This window comes from Marmota marmota, unplaced genomic scaffold (genome assembly GCF_001458135.2).
Source record: "Marmota marmota marmota unplaced genomic scaffold, marMar, whole genome shotgun sequence".
Classification (NCBI taxonomy): Eukaryota; Metazoa; Chordata; class Mammalia; order Rodentia; family Sciuridae; genus Marmota; species Marmota marmota.
This window is the reverse complement of record NW_025999968.1, coordinates 29,262,271-29,271,944: the sequence shown is the minus strand read 5'-3', so window position 1 is coordinate 29,271,944 and position 9,674 is coordinate 29,262,271. Positions and strand designations below refer to the sequence as shown.

The 9,674-nt window shown below is 32.3% G+C and overlaps 1 non-coding gene across 1 annotated transcript; it reads right to left on the bottom strand.

Moving 5' to 3' along the window:
* Positions 1 to 1,225: 1,225 nt before the first annotated feature.
* On the bottom strand, positions 1,226 to 1,330 carry LOC125617040. Its single transcript, XR_007347895.1, has one exon. It is a non-coding gene; the product is annotated as a U6 spliceosomal RNA (small nuclear RNA).
* Between the last annotated feature and the right edge of the window lie 8,344 nt (positions 1,331 to 9,674).

Here is a 9,674-nt window from a genome sequence, read left to right as displayed (position 1 = left end):
CTATAGGGTGATTATGTTAGCAAACCCAAAGAGACCATCAAACATAAAAGGGCTCTTAACAAATACTTCTTAATTGAGCTTATATGTAGGAAAAGTAAAATTAAAAAAGCATTGTGTAGGACCAACAGTGATCAGGAAATCAGAACCTTTGAACTCACATTATTGGGAACTTCTTTTTTTTAAGAATATTTAAAGAATATTAAGAATAAAATCATGGCATTTGCAGGGAAGTGGATGGAGTTAGAGAAGATAATGCTAAGTGAAGTTAGCCAACCCCCCAAAAAACAAATGCTGAAGAATGTTTTCTTTGACATAAGGAGGCTGATTCATAGTGGGATAGGGAACAGGAGCATGGGAGGAATAGATGAACTCTAGATAGGGCAGAGGGGTTGGAGGGGAAGGGATAGGGCATGGGGTTATTAATGATGGTGAAATGTGATGATCATTACTATCCAAAGTACATGTATGAAGACACAAATTAGTGTGAGTATATTATGTATACAACCAGAGATATGAAAAATTGTGCTCTCTCTGTATAATAAGAATTGTAATGTGTTCTGCTGTCATATATAAATAAAAAAATTACATTAAAAAAGTATAATTTTGTTTTCTTTTTAATTATAATATTACATGGAAACAAATATGAATTATACTTTTTAATATTATCTAGTAATATTTTATAGTAAAAATTAGAAAAAATAACTTGTTAGTAAATATATTCATATTGAATACAATTAGTTAAATGTCAGTATTTTATTATTTTAATGTATATTATCCGTAAATCATAATTATAGCTTTAATAGATACAGCACTCTATCAACAAAATTTTTTTTAAATTATGTTAATTTTTATATAAATGAACTTCAATTAGTTTCTTAAGAAATAGACAAACCATATCCATTATTTTATGCATTCATACATTTTTTATGTTATAGTAAGAGCCATCTAAAATACTTTTAACTAATTACATCTTTATCTGAAGTAATCAATTTGATTTTTTTCCATGAGAGACAGTTAGAAAAACTAGAAGATAGGAAATAAACTCCATAATACTTATCAATTTTTATCAATGTATACTAATTATGCATATTAGTGATATTCATTATGATATATGCATACATGCACATAACATTATTTGGTCAATTTCATTACTCAATACCACACTTGTCCTCCCCTCTGGAGTTTCTCTTCCATTTTGATGAGATCTTTTTTCTTCTTTTCTCTAAAAAATGTAGACAACATCATGAATTTGCATGTCTTCCCCATGCAGGAGTGATGTTAATCTTTTCTGTATGATATCAATTTTAGCTTATGTTTTGCTGAAATGAGCATTAACCTCAATTCTTTGTTTGTGAGCATATATTGCATAACAGCTTTACAAATTTTAAAGTGACAAGAAAGATACACAAACATGGAACCATCACAATGCATTCACACATAGTATAACATACAGGAAAAGGCAAGTAACAAAGTTGAGTTGCTAAAATTTATAACTTGTTACAACTTTTTTCTTACTTTGAAAATATTTTGTTACAAAAAAAAATTTAATGAATTTAATATTATTCTAATGTCTTAAAATCTAGAAATTACAATTTGTATTGACAGATTAAGCCTTTGTTATTTGTAATATTTAAATTATATATTCCATTTTTAAATACCATATATTATTATAAGTTAAACAGAACCTTTTTTTTTTCTACTTGAAGTCTTACTTGTGGAAGCAATGAGAATTTATTTTATTTTAAAAATCAACATAGGAATATTTTTTAAAGTTGAATCAAGAGTGAGTCTTTATACCATGTTTAGAAGTACTCTTCTTATTTAGAATCATACTTCTTTTTCTCACCTTGTAACTACTGAATACAACTATTTCTCATTTGTACCTTCCGCTGATGGTTTTGTTTTTATAAATCAACCAGTGCCTTGAACTTCCACAATAAAAGTTAAAAATGTTTTAATTCTTTTAAACACTCCGAATTTTACTTTAAATATATTTATGCTTAGATTGCATCACTAATAACAAACAACTTGTTCAATTACTATTAAGTATACCAAGAGGAAGGGGAAAAAAAAAAGAACAGAAACATATGTGCATATAAATACATGCACAGAGGAAGGAAAATTAGAGGAAGAAAGCATTAGAAAATATTAAATTGTCTATTAAATTGTCATTGTAGAAGCTAATTACTTTTCCTCTGCAAGAAAAAGAGAATGATTAGTTACAGAATGCCTATTTTAAAAGCTTCACACACACATACAGTGAGAGAGAGAGAGAGAGAGAGAGAGAGAGAGAGAGAGACTCACTCCTCACAAAGAAGAAAGTTATTACAGCTTATTTAAATTAAAAAAATCTCTTCCCTGAATAATCCATCTTTTAGATGGATCTGCCTATGCAGTTTTCTCATGAGGGCTTCTACCATTTTGGTCCGAAGGCACATTTCAAATGAACAAATTTGTTTGCCAAAAGTTCCTCAAAATTGCCACTTTAATTGTAAACATTTCTAGTGAGATGTCTCAAAGTATTCAAATGATTGGAGGAATGAACAATTATGGAAATAGGGCAACAGTTTTCTCTGGGCTTTTTAGCTGGTACCTGCATATTGCTAAAGTGGCAGGAAATGAAAAGTACAGGTGAGCGCCCCCTATAAAATGAGATGAATGAATGCAAGCACTCTTGCCTCAGGCTAAAGGACCTGGAAGTGGAAAAACAGGATTTTCACCAAAGATAATGATGACAATGGTGGCCTTATAAAGGCTTTTGCAGCACTATAGTACAAAAGGGCAGAATGCTAAAGAAGGGAAAATTCACTCAATTTTTTTTTTCTATTCAGAGACCTTATTACTAAATAAGAGTGGAGGACACCAAAATACTGTTTTTGAGGGCAAAGGTATTGTCTTTCTGGTTAAGAATTGAGTGGCTCTGCTAATTTTGGTATTCTCAGATCATTAAAATATATATTTTCTAGTGATTCCACAAAGGAAAGCAAATTAAGTCTCCAATTTTAACATAGGTACTTGAAGAGTGGACAAGATTGACTGAATTAGTCTTGCAGTAAAATGATACTATTTGTGTGAAATTTTGAGGACCACACTTATTAGGATGAAATGCTTATTGAAGCATTTCAAAAATTCTTGGAAGACTATTTTTTACCTCTCATTGAAAAGGGTTTTTGTAAAACAAAAACAAAGACAAAAACAAAAACAAACAAACAAAAAAAACATGGACTCTTATAATGAAATAATAAAGCATCATATATCATGTTTCCTTGGTAACTACATTTTAGAACAGGACAATATCTTCTGTAATAGAACTAATTATTCTATAGAAAGCCAGAGAAGAATAAACAGGAAAGAAAAATAAATAAATAAATGTTGCGGGGTTTGTTTGCTAGTGTTAGAATTTTCTGCCATTTCCAAATCAAGTCTTAAAATTTGCAAATAGACCTATTTATTAGCTATATTACTGAAATGTGAATAATTGAACAAAATAGTCTTTATACCCTCAGTTATAAAACATAGGGTTCTCTCTGTCCCTAGTTATATTTCCCAATATTATTTCCCTTTAGAGTTTCTTTAGATTGAAAGTTTTTTTTTTCCTTGCTATATGCATAACTTTTATCTGGTATAGAATACACCTTAATAAGAAGGAAGCCACCTTGGGGCTGAGGTTGTGTCTCAGCAGTAGAGCCCTCGCCTAGCATTTGCAAGGCCCTGGGTTCGATCCTCAGCACCACATAAAAATAAATAAAGCTATTGTGTCCAATTACAACTAAAAAATAAAATGAATATTTTAAAAAGCAGGAAGCCACCTTAATAAGAAGGAAGCCGAACCTGACACAGAAAATTTAGAATAAAAGACTTTTTGATAAAAACATTTAAGCTATACTTTTTATAAAAATATTTAAGCTATACAAAAAGTAAAGGCGTAAATATTACTTCATTTTTAACTTCATCGATTCTTCATTAATGCTTATGTTAGTAGAAGTCTTAAAATATTTAAAGAAAAAAAGACAAAAAGAAGATCTAAGGATCAAAATGAAATATCACACTATTTGAAGAATACATAAGCTTATACATAATAATAGAACAAAATTAAGGACACATAATGCCACTGATAGGTAGCAAACAGTTATGCGTCATAGAATCATGATGTTAAGGTGATAATTCTATAAATTCAGACTACTGTGCTGACCTCCGCATGTGAACCTAAAGGACTCCTCAATTCCAGTAAAAAGAATACAAGTTACCCTGAACAGTGAGATTTTTGTGATCCTTCCACAGACCAGATTCCAAAACTTGGAGAGATAGGATAATTACAATGGGTCAGCATGGGCAAAAGTGACCCAGAGTTGCCTTGGATCTCTGCCATGCACAGTGGCGGCAAGGAAGTTTGATGTAATTCTGCCATCAGTCAAAAGTCAAAATGTGACTGGTGCAATGGCACACACCTGTAATCCCAGCATCTGGTCAGGTTGAGACAGGAGGATCAGGAGTTCACAGCCAGACTCAGCAAAAGCAAGATGCTAAGCAACGTCAGTGAGACACTGTCTCTAAACAAAAGATAAAATACGGCTGGGAATCTGGCTCAGTGGTCAAGTGCCCCTGAGTTCAATTCCTAGTACAAAAAAAAAAAAAAAATTAAAAAAAGTCAAGATGTGGACCTGGGTGTGACTTTCTGGAAACTTCCCTGGAACCCCACCAATAAAACTGGACAAGAGAAAAGGCCCACTCTACTCTTCTGTCTGTGAAAACCCACATTTTTTTTTTCTTGAGAGTGTTCCCCTTTCCCTTCTACTATCCCTTGTAATGAACTCATGCCTGCTACTCTTAGCCACACACCTGAAATCTTACTAGTATGATTACTAGAACTGTTAATGAAGGACAGCTGCTGCTTTGGCTCCACAGTACTCACTTCCTCTGCAACACAGCTTGAAAGGAAAGGAGGAACCAAGAGATGGGCAAGTGAGAAATGAAAGATGGAGACCAGCCAGAGATACACAAAGCTGACAAATAAAGGCAAGTCTCTCTATAGATGGAGGGAGGCAAAACAGGCTTGGGATTCTGGATTTTATGGGGCAGGCTCAGGGATTAGAGCCTGGCAGGTACTCATGCAGGCAGTTAAGGATGAGGTTGGTATGAGGGTGTGGTGAACCTTTCTCAGAAACACCCTTGGGTGGGAAAACAAATTTTTTCTTAAAATGGTGGCTGTCACTTAAGATGGCCATCCAGACACTAAGCAAGGACCTGACAGAGCTAACAACAGAGTTTAACAAAGTTATGATATGCAAAATTTCATAAAACAAATTTACTGAAAATTTCTCATCACTACAAAAAAATTATCAGTTGTGTTATTATTTGGGAAAAAAAGAAATTTACACAACACAATTATTTCAATGATTACACTGTTGTCTATTTTTTTCTTCACCTTTGCAGCACATTGCTTTATAGAGATGTCTAAATATGTTCTGCCTCCCCATTCCATGTTCAAAAAACTACTCAGATTTTCATAGGCAACAGTCTACCTTTTTTTTAAAATTTTCTGTTAAAGCCTCTATCTCATCTTCCCTCTCCTCTCCTTTGTATGTTTTTCTGTTCTCTACCTAACTCACTAATTGGGTAATCTCACCGAGTGTTGACATTAAGTGACACTGTGTTAACTCACGTTTATGATTTTAGATTTCAACCTTCTAAATTCCATACTCATTTAAATAAGAAAGGATTTTAGATCAGTGATTGATGAGGAGATGATTCCATTGGTGAGAATCAGTTTCCAAGTTCTGTTCCCTACCCAGGTGTTGAAGATTGAAGATGGGAGAAACACTAAGGCAAGAACAAAACATTTTACTTAAAGGACAGAATGGAGAGAGGGACAGAGATTCCTCTGCAGAACAGTGGTTCCAAGTTGGTGCCAAAGGGAGTGCCCTTTATATAGATTTTAGATTTCTTTTGTTCTCATGCACCCTCCACCTGTTTTTGTGTCTATGTAACCAGTGACCAAATGGGGTGATCTAAGGCCAAGAATGAAGCTGTCTTATGTGTGGGGAGTGCACAGTCCTGAAGGAAGCAGCCCAGGAGGTATTAAAACTGCTTGCAGGGAGGAACAATCCCCTGAAGGCTGGTTACCTTGGCAACAGGTTGGAGGAGGGAGAAGTTCTATGGACCTATTAGAATTTTAGCTCCTTTTGAATCAGTCCCCATCTTCCTGGCCCAATCATTCATTACTACATTGACTGTCCTTAATGTCTCTCCTTGGTGACTTGTTTAATAATGTATGTGGTTATCAAATAAAAGAGAATAATATCTTTGGGATACAAGATAATGAGTTTGAATTGGCCCAGAAGGTGTTCAATGACCAAAACACTTTTCTAAAATGTGCTCAATATGATAAGAGGATTTAGGTTCTACAATGATAAAGGATTTCAAATTTTCTAAACTTGATTTTGGTATTGAAGTCATGTGACTACAAAGAATTTGGGGGGATTTCCTAAAAATGAGAAGTGTCATTCCTCTATAATAACATAAAATCAGAGTAGACTAATAAATGAAAGGAAGAGTACATTTACAAAGCAATTTCAAGGAAATAAGAGGGTAAAATTTAAAAAGTAATCCGACATGTTCCTAAACAAATTTTAAAAGTCTTATTACTTATTACATGACTCATTATAAAGGGAAAACTTGAAAAGGTACATTAGACTAAGACCAAAAGCAAAAACAATAAACAAACAACAACAAAATCCCCCAAACATTTATTTGTTGTCTTTATTGCTTTTCCATGATGAAGTTGGTGAGGGTCATGATGCTGGTCTTAGAACCATTTAAATATTATTGCATTTCAGAGCCAAAGGAAATTTCTTTAATAATTTAAATAACTGAGAGGTGAGAAATAGAAAAGACAATGAGGAAGAAATCAATGATAAATGAAGTAGAGCATAGTCTCCATGAGGGAGCATAAACAAACAAACTTTCCAAACAACTGACAATGATAGGCAGAAGATGAATTAGAAAGAGACCTAGATAATTGATAACCTCATAGTCAACTCTGAATAATGAAGATGTGACTATAAATTAAAGAATGCCCAGCTTCTTTTCACACTTGCAAAATAGCCTACTAAGAGATATCACTACCAACATACACAAAAAGTGCATTCCATATAATGTCACTTCAATTTCAACTGTGTTACGGATTTGAAATTAACTGATCGTCACACAAATAACATAAATTTCAAGATCAAATAGTTAAATCAAATTGACTATGACCATTTTAAAAAGCCTAATACAAAAACCTTTTCAATGCTCATTTAAGCTTAATCCTTAAAACCTACACATTATATTTTGATGTATTTAGAGCCTAGCTATTTTTTTCTCTGAATTAGTGGAAAAATTATGAGAAAAGAATGATAAACATGGCTCCTGTCTCATATCACTAATTTTGAAGGACTTCTTAAAGTTATTTCAAAGGTTTCTCTGCATGATAATTTTATTTCACAAACATAAAAGCATGTGATTGATAAGTTTTGACGTATTTATGCAAGGGGACCAATTACATATATTATTTAGATATACTGTTGTCCTTAAAGCTATTCAAGCTGTAATGATAAAGCAAGTATTTTTCATATTATTTTTGTAATTAATTCATATACAACATATAACTAAATATATAACTAAAAAGAGTACATGATTATGTGATTTCATATTATAAATTAAAAGGAACTCAAGTCAGATAACAAAAAAACTATGATTCAAAACTAGAAAAAAAATCTTCATGAACTGAGCTATTTACATAATATTTCCAATATAGCATAAATGCTCAAATGTTCAGCTAATGTTCCCTTTACTTTGAATTCTTTCACCACCTTTCAGAGTGAGTGGGCTTTGATTTATATTAAAATAATATATTTTATACCTTCTTTTTCAATTAATTTGTTTTTTGGAACAATGGAATATAGGTAGATGAGTAAAATCAAAGATTAAGATACAAGTTTAGTTTCATTGATGATGGAATAAACTGAAAAGTCGGAGGATATTCTTATCATAGAAGTTTGCATCTTAATTTGAGCACTTTCTGCAGTGTACTCTTTAGTTGCCTTATCTGACGAATCTCAGTGGTATATTTCATCTTTTATGTTTGGTGTTGCAGTTGTGCTTTCTTTTCTGCTTGGCAAAGTAGCTACATCTGCCACAGTTTAACTTCTAAAGGTGGCAGACTATAGATTCACAGCAGAGAAAAAATGGGTATACCTTATGACAGTGCTTTAAAAACAATGAGATATTACTATTTGTCTTGCATCTGAGACTAAGACCAAAGAGTGCATCAATATTTTTTGCACACCAATATTTACATCTATAATAATTCTTATATATGTCATTGCTCCCTCTGCAAACCTTTTTCAAATTGGCCTTGGTACCCTTTAGGTTTCTTCATATCTTGAGGGAGTTGGCTTTATTGAATTTTAAATTGTGAATTTTAAACTGTTAATTTTTAGAAAGCTGCATTTTATAATAAGATCTGTTGCATTGTTATAAAATTAATATTAGAGATGTGTTAATTCTTTTTCTTGAATGATTGAATACTCTAGACTTAACAGCATTTGTACATTAGATCTGTGCAATACATGGAAGAGACATCATCATGATTTCAAAGATATGCATAGTAAGGTGACTTATTAAACAAATGAAGACATGTAAAAATATATGGCATTTATGAAAATTTTGATGTCATAAATTACGTAATTTTAAAATACGCCAGTTGTTTGTAATAAAATATGTTTAAATAAGCATTCTAAATACCTAATATAAGTACTTTAATGCATATGTTAACAGTTAAAATGTTTCTGATACATTAAACATCTCATTAATCAAAGGCTTATGGAACAGAAAAGCTGACTCTCCTATGAATTAGAGGGAATTTCTCCTGACTTCTTTGAACTTGGACATCTGTCCCAATCCAGAAAAATGTCATTATTAGACATTTATGGCAGCATAAGGAAAAGCTTTATTCTCAGAGTTTTTCTTTTACTTATCTAAATCAAGGCATGCTCTAGGTGAATATTTGTATTCTAGGACAGTTTTTACAATTAGTAGCAAATGTTAAAATTACAGCTTCCTGAGTCAGCACAATCAGTTGGTGTTAAAAAGTGGTTGACTAGAAAACATGAAAGGAAAACTCAGAGGAAGAGATATTCATATACAACATATACAACATTTGCAACCCTGGTATATCCCTCTAAGTCTGCAGAGGTTGAATGGTATTGCTGTGTGAATGCCCAAAGTAAATATGATTCCTCCCTTACTTCTCCCTCTGTCTGACCTTGAGGTCTGCAAAGCAGAAAGTGAAGAGTAATATAGAATTTTCGAATGTTGGTCTGAGAAGCTGGGATGTTTATTGGTTTATAGTATTTAAGTAAATCTTTGTCAAATCCTTAGCTCACTATTGAATTAATCAAGCAGAGACATTAATGATCACATAAACAAAGAAAACAAATTTCAAAAAATTAATCCAAGAGAGTCTTTAAATAAACAAACATAAAAAAACCTAACATCAATAACAAACAACAGAAACATCAGACCCTTGGAAGAAGGTAATCTGACTTCAGGATGTTTTAAATTGTATTGTACTAGTTTAAAAGTATGCTTTCATCAAAACATTAAGAGACATATAAAGAGACAGGAAAGCA